This window comes from Medicago sativa, chromosome 1 (genome assembly GCF_051527215.1).
Source record: "Medicago sativa cultivar Bolivia chromosome 1, Bolivia_mono, whole genome shotgun sequence".
Classification (NCBI taxonomy): domain Eukaryota; kingdom Viridiplantae; phylum Streptophyta; class Magnoliopsida; order Fabales; family Fabaceae; genus Medicago; species Medicago sativa.
This window is the reverse complement of record NC_140749.1, coordinates 59,854,323-59,864,644: the sequence shown is the minus strand read 5'-3', so window position 1 is coordinate 59,864,644 and position 10,322 is coordinate 59,854,323. Positions and strand designations below refer to the sequence as shown.

Genomic DNA, 10,322 nt, shown 5'->3' with positions numbered 1-10,322 from the left:
TCAGCCCGGGTGCAGGACTTTTGATATTCTCACCCCACACGTTTGCAAGAATTTAAACATTTATTCACATAGGAAAGCAAGTAAAGGAAGCAAGTAAAAACACAAGCGCAAGCGTGGAAATAAAGACTAGGCGTAACTCTCGAATCTCCCCAGTGAAGTCGCCAGCTGTTTTATCTTGGTTTTCGGGTGTCAAACATTGATTACGTTTGAACCTTTTAAACCGGTGATATCTTATTTTTTCTTGGGAAGGGAAAAAGTAAGCAAAACCCTTGAGAATCGAGGTCCGGGAGTTGTTTTCGCTACGGGAAGGTGTTAGGCACCCATAACGACTATAGTAACCTATAGGAACCGTCTTTAATTTCTACGCGCGCGCTTTATTTTTAAATGCTATTTTGGAAATGCTTATTAAACCTAAGGATGTTCTAAGTGAAGAATTGGAGGGAGAAGAATGTTTTTGGATTTTTTATTTTAGTTGAATTGAAGGAATTTTGTTCCTTGCCTACGTACCCGATTAAGGGATCAAATCCACCGTAGTTCTCTCTCAAAAAATGTGTTTGTTTTTGTTGGTTGATTTTAAGTTTGAAAATGGATTTTGGAAGAATAGAAAGAGGCCTCAAGGGCATGAGATTAGGAAATAGTGAGGTGGAATTAGTGAATTGCAAAAACAAGTCAAAGTATGATTATTTTCATTGAGATTTGATTAAGAAAATGGAAAAGAAAATACAATGGGATATTGGATCCCAAGGTTTATTTGGAAAAGATTTGAGTGAAGTTGTTCACATTTGTTTGGAAAATTGGTTTTTTCTAAGTGTAAATCCTAGGCATTCATCTAAACATACAATCCTAAACATACATCTAAACATGCATATTCTAGCTCTATTATAGTGATGTGTGTGCATGTGTCGGTGCTTGTGTCGGTGTACATCATTAGAGTCCATTGTCCTTTACATCATGCCCTAGATACATTCTATGGCCTCTTTGCCAAGAAATTAAAAACATAAGGAAGAATATTACAAAATTTCCTAAGCTTTTACATTCTAAGCTTTGGTACAAATTAAGTTGCAAGAAAGAAAATAGAGATGAAAATGGGATGCAATGATGATGCTTATGGTGAATATGAAATATGAAAGGAAAATGGTTAGTAGCATAAGGCAATATCAAAGAAGTGAAGTAAGAGAAATATTAGAATGTAAAAGGTAGAAAATAAGTGCAAACATGGCTAAAATTTGTTCATAAAATGCAAGAACCAAGTGACCTATAATTTTCACATTCCAATTACATTTTAAAGGTTTAGAAACAAGTTTTGGAATGGGAATTAAGGCTACATGGTTTACTTGACATTTTAAAACAAGTTTGAAGCATATTCACATTATTTATTTACTTAATGACTTGCAAGCTAAGTAACTAATCAATATTCACATGCATACAGTAAAAGCTAACACAAACAGTAGCAATAAACCCACAAAACATCTAGCACGTATCACAAACAATTATCAAGAATTTGAACAAAATTTTCATGGATTTTCAAACAATTTAAGGAAATAAAGCAAAAAAAGTGAAATAGTATTTTCCATCAAGATTTTCAGTAAACAAAATGCATAAAAACACCACAAAAATTAACAAGAACATGTACAAAAATTTATGGAATTTTTCAAGTAATTTTGATCATGAACAGAGGTGTAAAAAGCAAAACAGTATTAGGAAATAGCAAAAATAAAAAGGAAAACGAATTCTGCACAGATACCAAGCCCAAGCCCAAACCCATGGATGTGTCTGGATCATCCAAGAGCCTCAGAGGCGTTGGATTGATCCAGGGTTTCCAAAACCTAGATCTAACGGGTAAAATGAAAAGAAACTGAACCAGGAACAAACCGGACCGGTTCAACACCTTTATATAAGGCATGAGACCGGTCCAATCCTCATTCTCAACATGTCTCTCTCTCTCTTCTATCGTTCTCTTCTCTCTTCTCTCTAGACTCATCTTCTCCGGCGGGTTTCACCGCCGCCGGTGAAGATTCCGATGCCGGAAACCTAACTAACACTCAAACATACCAAAACTCTCCGATCTAAAGCTTTTCACCGTTTATTTTTCAATCTAAACATGAATCAAGTATCAGACATCACAAACAAGACTTAAATCTATGCAGATCGAGGCTCAAACTTTACGGTTTTAAGTTTTTTCGAAAAACTCTTCGTACTTTTGAAACGAGGCTTTAATCCATGTTATTTCTTCTGCTGATGATAGATTTGATCTTGATTTTGTAAAACGAACGGTTAAATTGTACAGATCTGTCTTTTAGGGTTTCGTTTTCGAAGCTTTTGAAACTTTTTCTGAATATATCGAAACGAAACCCTAAACTGAAGTACTTTTCTTACTTATGATGATTATAGGCCTCGTTTCAAGAAACAAACGGTGAATCTTTGAAGATTCACATCGTTAGGGTTTCGTTTCGAAGTTCTTCGAATCTTTTTCGAAGCTCTTCTTCAACTTCACCGTTTATTTCTGTTTGTTGAGCTTCGTTGAGCTTTTGCGATGAGAACGAAGAGGTTTTTCGAGGATTACCTGGTTTACTTTTGGAGATTCGAACAAAAGATCCTTGTTGAAGCTTCTGGTAAGTTCTGGAACCGAAAAAAAATCGGTGATCCTCTTCTTCTTCTTCACTGATTCACAATTGCTTCTGTTACTCTTCTTCTCGCCTCAAACCCTTCGTGATCGCACTTTGGTGCTTAAATTGCGAAGGTACGAACTCAATGATGAAGGTTCTTGATGAATCTCTGAGAGTTCGTGACAGATTCGATTGATTTGCACAATGAATTGTTGAATTTAAGCTTTGTATTGATGTGAATTTGAGGAACTTTGAAGATTTTGGAAACGGTTAGGGTTTCTGTTATGAATGTTCTTGAGACTTTTCTGAGAATTTTGGTGTTTGATCTTTGATGATCAGAGAGAAAATCTGAAATGTGTTTGTTGAGTTGGCGTGTATTCAATGGGTTTAGCAATGATTGGGGCTCCTTATATAGCTGACATGTGGATATATGCCCCAATAGAAAATTGACACATGGAAAAAAAACCCTAACTGATTCGGCCTTGGCATGATTTTGGACCTTGGGACCCTTTCTGCAATTCTTGAAACTTTGGAGGACTATTCTGCAAAATAAAAGTCAAAGAGGACCAAACTGCAAAAAAAAAAAATAAAAACTTAAAAGAAATCAAAAAACAACAAAAAACTAATATGCAAAAATACGAAACTGGAGGGCCTGACAAGAAAATTGAAAAGGACTTGGATGCAATTTTTGGAAGTTTTGGACTTAGAAAAAAAACTTAAGAATAAAATTGAAAATAAAAAATGATAACCTGACTAAACGTAAAGTGAAACGTCTAAAATTTGACAAAACGGACTAAAATGAACCAATGGCCTAAATGAGGTACTTTAAAGTACCTCTCTGCCGAAATTTCGTGTGAAATGACCAAAATGCCCCTGGGGCTGAAAACGACTAAAAATGACTCAGATGCAGTTAAAAAATGGATTTTTGACAGAAATTGAATCAAAGACTCACACAGGCAAAATTAAAAGACTCAGGGATAATTTTTAGGATTTAAACAGTGACTTGACACTTGAAAAGACTAAAATGCCCCTAGGGGCAAAATTGACTTAAAAATGACTTCAAATGCAATTTTAAAATGGATTTTGACATAGAATTGAAATGAAGACTTATTCAAACTATTTGAAAGGACTCAAACAAAATTTTGAAAGACTGAGAGAAATTTGACACAGGAAATGACTAAAATACCCTCGTATGTGAATTTTGCAAATAACATTGAAATAAAATGCAGAGAAAGATGCAATTGATCAGAGACATATCAAATGACCTGAAATGCAAGAAAAGGAGAAATTGATTAGTATTTTTAGGTCCAAAATTAGGGTATAACAGATATGAGTGGAGTTCATCATAAAAGTGAAAAACTTTCTCAGGATTCACAAGGCCAAGCCCATTAATTGCAATGGTATCTAAAGCTTCATCTGGTTGGTTGGACTTGACTCCAGGAGATGAGATAGGGAAAGCTATCTCTGACTCATAATGTTCCATGCCACTAATCCCAGGTTTAACACCACCCCAATATCCTGTTATTGCATGCCACACATACCCATGCCTATAAACAAAAAAGACGAAAAATTTGCAACGATCATTAGTTGTTGAACTGAATATGTTGAGAAGTTTGAAAAATAAAAAAAACTAAAATAACATACTTTATAGCATGTTTTTTTTTATATATTGGTTCCAATAGCCTCTTCTATGTATTCATGTATCATTCGCAATGTGGTTATAAAACTCCTCCCATGTATACTTTTATCTGCAAAATTCATGGTGAAGAGAGTATATCCTATACACCAACTTTTCCATGTCAGTGAATATGACTTTTCCAGCTATAATTCTCAGATTTTTCATCATTGTCATCTTCCATGCTATCACCTTCAGTTGGCAATGACCCTCCCCGGGATCCTGTAGCTAAATGAAGTGGACTCTGTGGAGAACCAGAAGCCGTACTGCTACCCTTGGAAGAGTCATTGTATTGTTCTTGAGGCATCCATAAACCTCCAAGAAATACAACAGACTGATCAGTACCACTTGTAGTTGGAACTCTCCGTGTATGAAATCTGTATTTCTGCAATAATAATCAAGAATCATATGTCAAACATCCAGTTCAAACTTTATAACACAACCAAATCTCAATCCTAAATGCCTCATAACCAGACACTGTGAATGCACATACAATATGATATTCATCATCATCATAAATACCATCTAGTATACCTCGTTTATATTTGCGATTGAGGATACTTCAATAGCAACATAATATAATTAATACTGTATTAAATTAACTATATCATAAACCATCATCAAACACCTAGTAACTAAGCTTAATAAAGCACGCAGTTAAGAGGAGAAAAATAAAAAGAAATCCAAAAACTTACTTGCAAATGGCTCTTCACTTCATCATTAGTCAGGCCATCAACTTGTATCAGTTCTCTAATTTGCTTTGGAGTTGCTGCTGCAGTTAAAACAGCTAATTAGACAAATGAACCAAACAAATGTAATGTTATTACAACATACCAAAACTATGTATGCAAAATTGCAAAGGCAAATCATTTGGACTTGATAGGCTTATATGTTTTTTGGTCTTAACCTTCCGATTCCGAGGGAAAGGAGGGCCTGCTAATCCATAGTTTGGTTGGGAGGTTATTAATCTGATCAAGGATTGTTCCGGCCAACATTTGAATTCGGGATAGACCTACAAATTGACTTGTCTATAGATAACACTCCTATTTGTCTCCTTGCTTATCTAAATTTACGCAATCCCTAACTTCACTGGTGAACTAAACAGAACAAACATTTTCTTTAAAATTTCACATCAACACAACTTCAAGCATCAAATCCTTAAACTTTTAACACTGGCATTCAGTTCCGGCACATCCATCGATCCACTAATCTATAATATTTCCAAATTGGTCAAAATTGAGTGTTTTGAAACCTCACAGCACAACTATATAAGATATTAAATATATGTACATTTCTAATTTAAGAAAGTGAAACATATGCTACATCACAAAAACAGTAAAGTTTCAAATTCATACCTTGAGAACCTCCAAGCTTCTGCAACGCATTAACAAATCTTCGGTGCAATTCCGGTGACCAACATCTCCTCTGTTTCCTAGAAGTCTGCTGCGGCTGAAGTGGCGCAAGACGCGCATACTCGGCTGCACGGTAGGAGGAGACGACGACGGAACTGCCCTGTTAGAACTGCTTCTCAATCCCCTCGAACCAAATCCTTCCCTCAGACTCTTCACCTCAGGAGTTAGAAAAGAATGCCTATTCCTTACAGGTTCTTCCTTCTCTTCTTTAGGTGCTGATAATGTCACAGTTGTCACAGGAACAGAAGAATACGCTGAAAAGGGCATAAAAGCACTTCCACCATTCCTATTGCTACTACAAGATTGAAAAGGGTCTTCAGCTACAGTCACAAATTGTCCTTCTTCCTCCCTTTTCAGCGTTCACCAAACAAATACAAAACCCTCATTAATAACCAAAACAAAACAAATACGAAAGCATCACAATCTCTATAACCAAACCAAAATACCTTTGCCAATTCTTTCTCAATTCTCAGAAACATGTATGATATTATCTTATACATGTTTCTCATAACACGATAAAGAGCCTAAAAGTGTGTCGAGAATTATGTTGAAACTGATTCACTTTTGTTGGAGGCCTTAGGGTTTTAAATTCATAATATCTCATGTGATCATAGTAAATAACTTCAGTTAAATTAAAAATAGGTTCTCACTTTTTACCAAGGAATTCACCCATTCGAGCTTCCCAACGGCCACATTTGTGCAGTGTTTTCAAACTCCCTCTTGAGAAAACTTTGCTTTGTAGACGAAGTATTTGCACAAACTCTTCTTTCAATAAATTCTTCGTCTAAGTAACAAAATATCGAAAAATTACATGATATACTCCATCTAGTTTCACATTCATCAAGTATACTTGAAAATTCTCTAACCTGTTTAAGATCATCATCATAATCATTCAAATTGAAATTTATGTCAGCACCAACTCCCATGAATTGAATCGCAGCTCAATCATAGGCTCTGATATTCAAAATTTGGAATCAACTCAACAATAAAAAAATCAATTACACAAAAAATTGAAAATATGTTCAAAGATTTACCTAGCAGCAGCATGAGCTGTGTCAAATCCACCTACAAAAATCAAACACAAATTTCAAATTTCATCAAAAACACAAACAATGCCTAAAATAGTAAATCATATAATATAACCTCACCATCGATTAAAAACAAAGAAACTAAAAAGAATATCACAAAAAAGAAACATGCATGGCGATCATTTAAAATCAATATAGAGGCACATATAAGATCATCTACAACAACAAACAAACAAAAAAGGAAACCAAAAGAAATCCTGAGAACACAACCCACTCCAATAATTTCACCACCTTCAAAAAATAAGAAAATAAATCAGGAAAATGAAGGATGCAATTTTACAATCACATATAAAATCATCTATATCACTGTAAAGTGATATCAACCAAGCATAAAACAATTGATTGTAAAATGAAAAACACCATAAAAAGTGGTACAAACCTATGATATGATCATCTACAATAATTTGGCACTCCATTCCAAATTGTCTAAAGAAAGTAGCTCATTGCTTCTCTCATCTCATCTTGTGGTGTATGAGGAGTCCTTCAAATCTCATCTTGTAGGTTTATTATAAATATTTTGTAAGTAATTCTACTAACCACTAATTCATAAGTCTAGAACTCATTCACATTTTAAAGAACAACTGCGAAAAACTATCATGCAATTCAAAATGAGATGCTATATGCAACGCTGGCAGACATGCTCTGCAGTCATTTATTGTATGCAAGTATTACATCCTTCCGGGGAACAATTTTCCCAACTCATTCAATTGAACACAAGTTCATCAACAAAGATTGAAAATGTGTTTCTAATATAAACAATTTTGAGTAGTAGTTATTCTCACCAAAACAAAGATTCTGTAACTATGAGCTCCATGAATTTCAACACCATCAAAACCTGCAATTTGCATCACATTGAGCATGTTACTTGATTTTCAGCAACTCCACCAACACTCCATTTTTAATTTTTAACAACCCAGATTCCAAAAACTCAAAAAGTTCAAAACTTTAACATCATAATGAAAACCCAATTGAAAAATAAACCATTTTGTAGTATCATTTTCCCTTTTCACACAGTTTTTAACATTTTAACATAAAAACACACAAAAAATTAGTTTCTACAGAACAAAGCCATTAACATGTAATCGATCACCAAAATCATAGAGAGAGAGAGAGAGAGAGAGAGAAATCTGAACAAACAAAAACAACTAAATCCATAACATGCATGTCATTGAATAAAGGAAGAGGAACTAACCTACCGAAGATTAGAGGAAGAAGAAAACGGTGGAGATCAGTGTGTTCGATGGCGGAGACGGCGAGGACGACGGCGGAAACGGCGTGGTCGCGGGTAGGTTTTACAGAGAACGCGTTATAGAGAGAAGAAGATGAAATCGTGTTCTTTGTTCCCTCTCTAACCCTCCCGCCGATCACTTTTCCGATCATCTTCAATCCAATCCCACCGCCGGCGAGTTTTTCTCCGCTACTCCCTCCCACCGCCGGCGACTTCTTCTCCGGTACTTCCTCCCACCGCCGGCGACTTCTTCTCCGGTACTCCCTCCCTCGCTCTCTCTCCCTCCCTCCCTCGACCCTCTCTCTCTGTTAAGCTTTTTTTTTTTTTTTTTTTTCTCTACAACACATATATATAATAACACTCCCCCAATTACCAATTTACTAAAATACCCCTAATAAGGGCAAAATGGTAAAATCAATGGACATTCATTTTCTTATTTAGTTTAGTAGATGAAAAAGACTTAATCTATTGTAAAATAACAGACTCCACTTGTGTATTTTTTTTTTATTGAAAAATAATTTTAACTCCAACCACCTTTGTATCGTGGGTATGCACCTAGAATTTAACTTTTAACATGTTTCGTCAATTTCCGCTTGTCCTAAATTCGTTCCATAGCAATATTGTTATTTTAATATCTCTTATTGTAAAGAAAACATTTCTTCTTTCACTTGCTTGGCTTAATAAATTTTGCCGTTTCAAAAAAAAATATTTATTGTATTAACAATATTATTATATTTTTTTTTGAAAGAACGATATTATTATAAATGAAATGCTATAAGCACCTTTATTTATAAAAAAAAATCACTTATTAAAAATGTTATCGATTCTAAGTTGATTGTTTTGATTTGTATTTTAAAGTTCAAAGTTAATGATTTCATATTTAATAGTTTAAATATTTTTTTACTTTGCCTCATATTATTAAAAGGAAAATCTTAAAATAATTTGACTGCATACATTTTTTAAAGTCTTTTTTTTCTAGTCTCGTTTCTCTACTCTTTCCGTCATTTTCTTCTTTGGAATTAATATAATTTGACCATTTCACTTTTTTCTCTTAAAATAAGTAATAGTATAGTTCTTTATAAGAAAATTTATTTATTGAATATTTTTTTTTAGAAGATTCATTATCTAATATATATACTTTTTTTTGGATAAATGTATACTTCTTTTATTTTCTCAGTCAAAAAAACAAATACTTCCTTTATTTCATCGACCTTTAGCATATATATAAACCCAAAATCTATGTGCAAATCTATTTTCAATTCACAATACCACTATTATCCGACAATGGATAGTATCAGTCATTCCAACAACCATGTGAAGATGTCAACAATTTTCTTCCATTTCACATGTGTTATACCCATGCATTCTAACCAAACAAATGTTGACATGCTATCCCCTAACCTAATGAAGAGCATAAAAAAAACCATGAGCAAGGCAATCAAACAGAAATGGTTGAAAATGAAGAAGAAAGAGGATGAAAGATGTTTGTGGAAGAAGACCATATTGATGGGTGAGAAATGCCAACCAATACAATTTTCAGGTGCAATTTTATATGATGACAAGGGGAATAGACTTTTTGAGCCACCACGCTCCAAAACAAATAGACCTTAAACTTTCCTTTGGTCAATCCAAATGAGGCAGAATATATTTGTAGTCCATGCACTCAACTAAAATTGTAAATATAATAATACCATGCAATAAGATATTGTGTTGCAAACTTGCAGTCTTGTAGATTATAGAACTTCATGAATAAAATTATACTCCTTATGTTCCTTTCTAATTGTCTCGTTTTAGATGTTTTTAATTTTTTTAATTTGCCTTTCTTTAAGTTCAAAATAGTGTTAACTATTATTTTGTCAATTTTTTATTTTTTATTTTTTTATAAATAAGGAGCACAATGACATAAAAGGCAAAAGTTATGGTACATAAGCCATAACTTATGCACCATGCATAAGTTAACCACAACCATCAGATCAGGGACACGTGTTATAATCTTGTGCTTCAGCTCTTTCCCATTGTTTTGCATCACAACCACTCCCTCTTCTCTCACACTGTACAGAACAAAAAAACAAATGAACAAAAGAGATGAACCTTCATCTTCAATCTTTCTCCGGCACGGTGGCCGGCCACCCTAGGGTGGCGGCGCCGCCGCCGGAGTTCACCAAAATCACTCCGTTTTCAAAACAAAATACAGTTTCAACATTCCCTTTTCATGCTTATAACGGATCCGAACTTATTTTTTAAAGAACAGCAACCATAATCCCTAGATCTAAAGAAGAAAACAAGAACAAAATATTGATTTTGGAGAAAAAA

At 34.3% G+C, this 10,322-nt stretch overlaps 1 pseudogene across 1 annotated transcript; it reads right to left on the bottom strand.

Moving 5' to 3' along the window:
• Positions 1–3,949: 3,949 nt before the first annotated feature.
• LOC146955930 (uncharacterized) lies at positions 3,950–8,327 on the bottom strand (annotated as a pseudogene). The gene is made up of 9 exons (XR_015018319.1): positions 7,974–8,327; positions 7,564–7,616; positions 6,728–6,758; positions 6,560–6,647; positions 6,344–6,477; positions 5,637–6,042; positions 4,977–5,053; positions 4,251–4,666; positions 3,950–4,153 (listed from the first exon to the last, which is right to left on the bottom strand). The product of XR_015018319.1 is annotated as an uncharacterized LOC146955930 (transcript).
• Between the last annotated feature and the right edge of the window lie 1,995 nt (positions 8,328–10,322).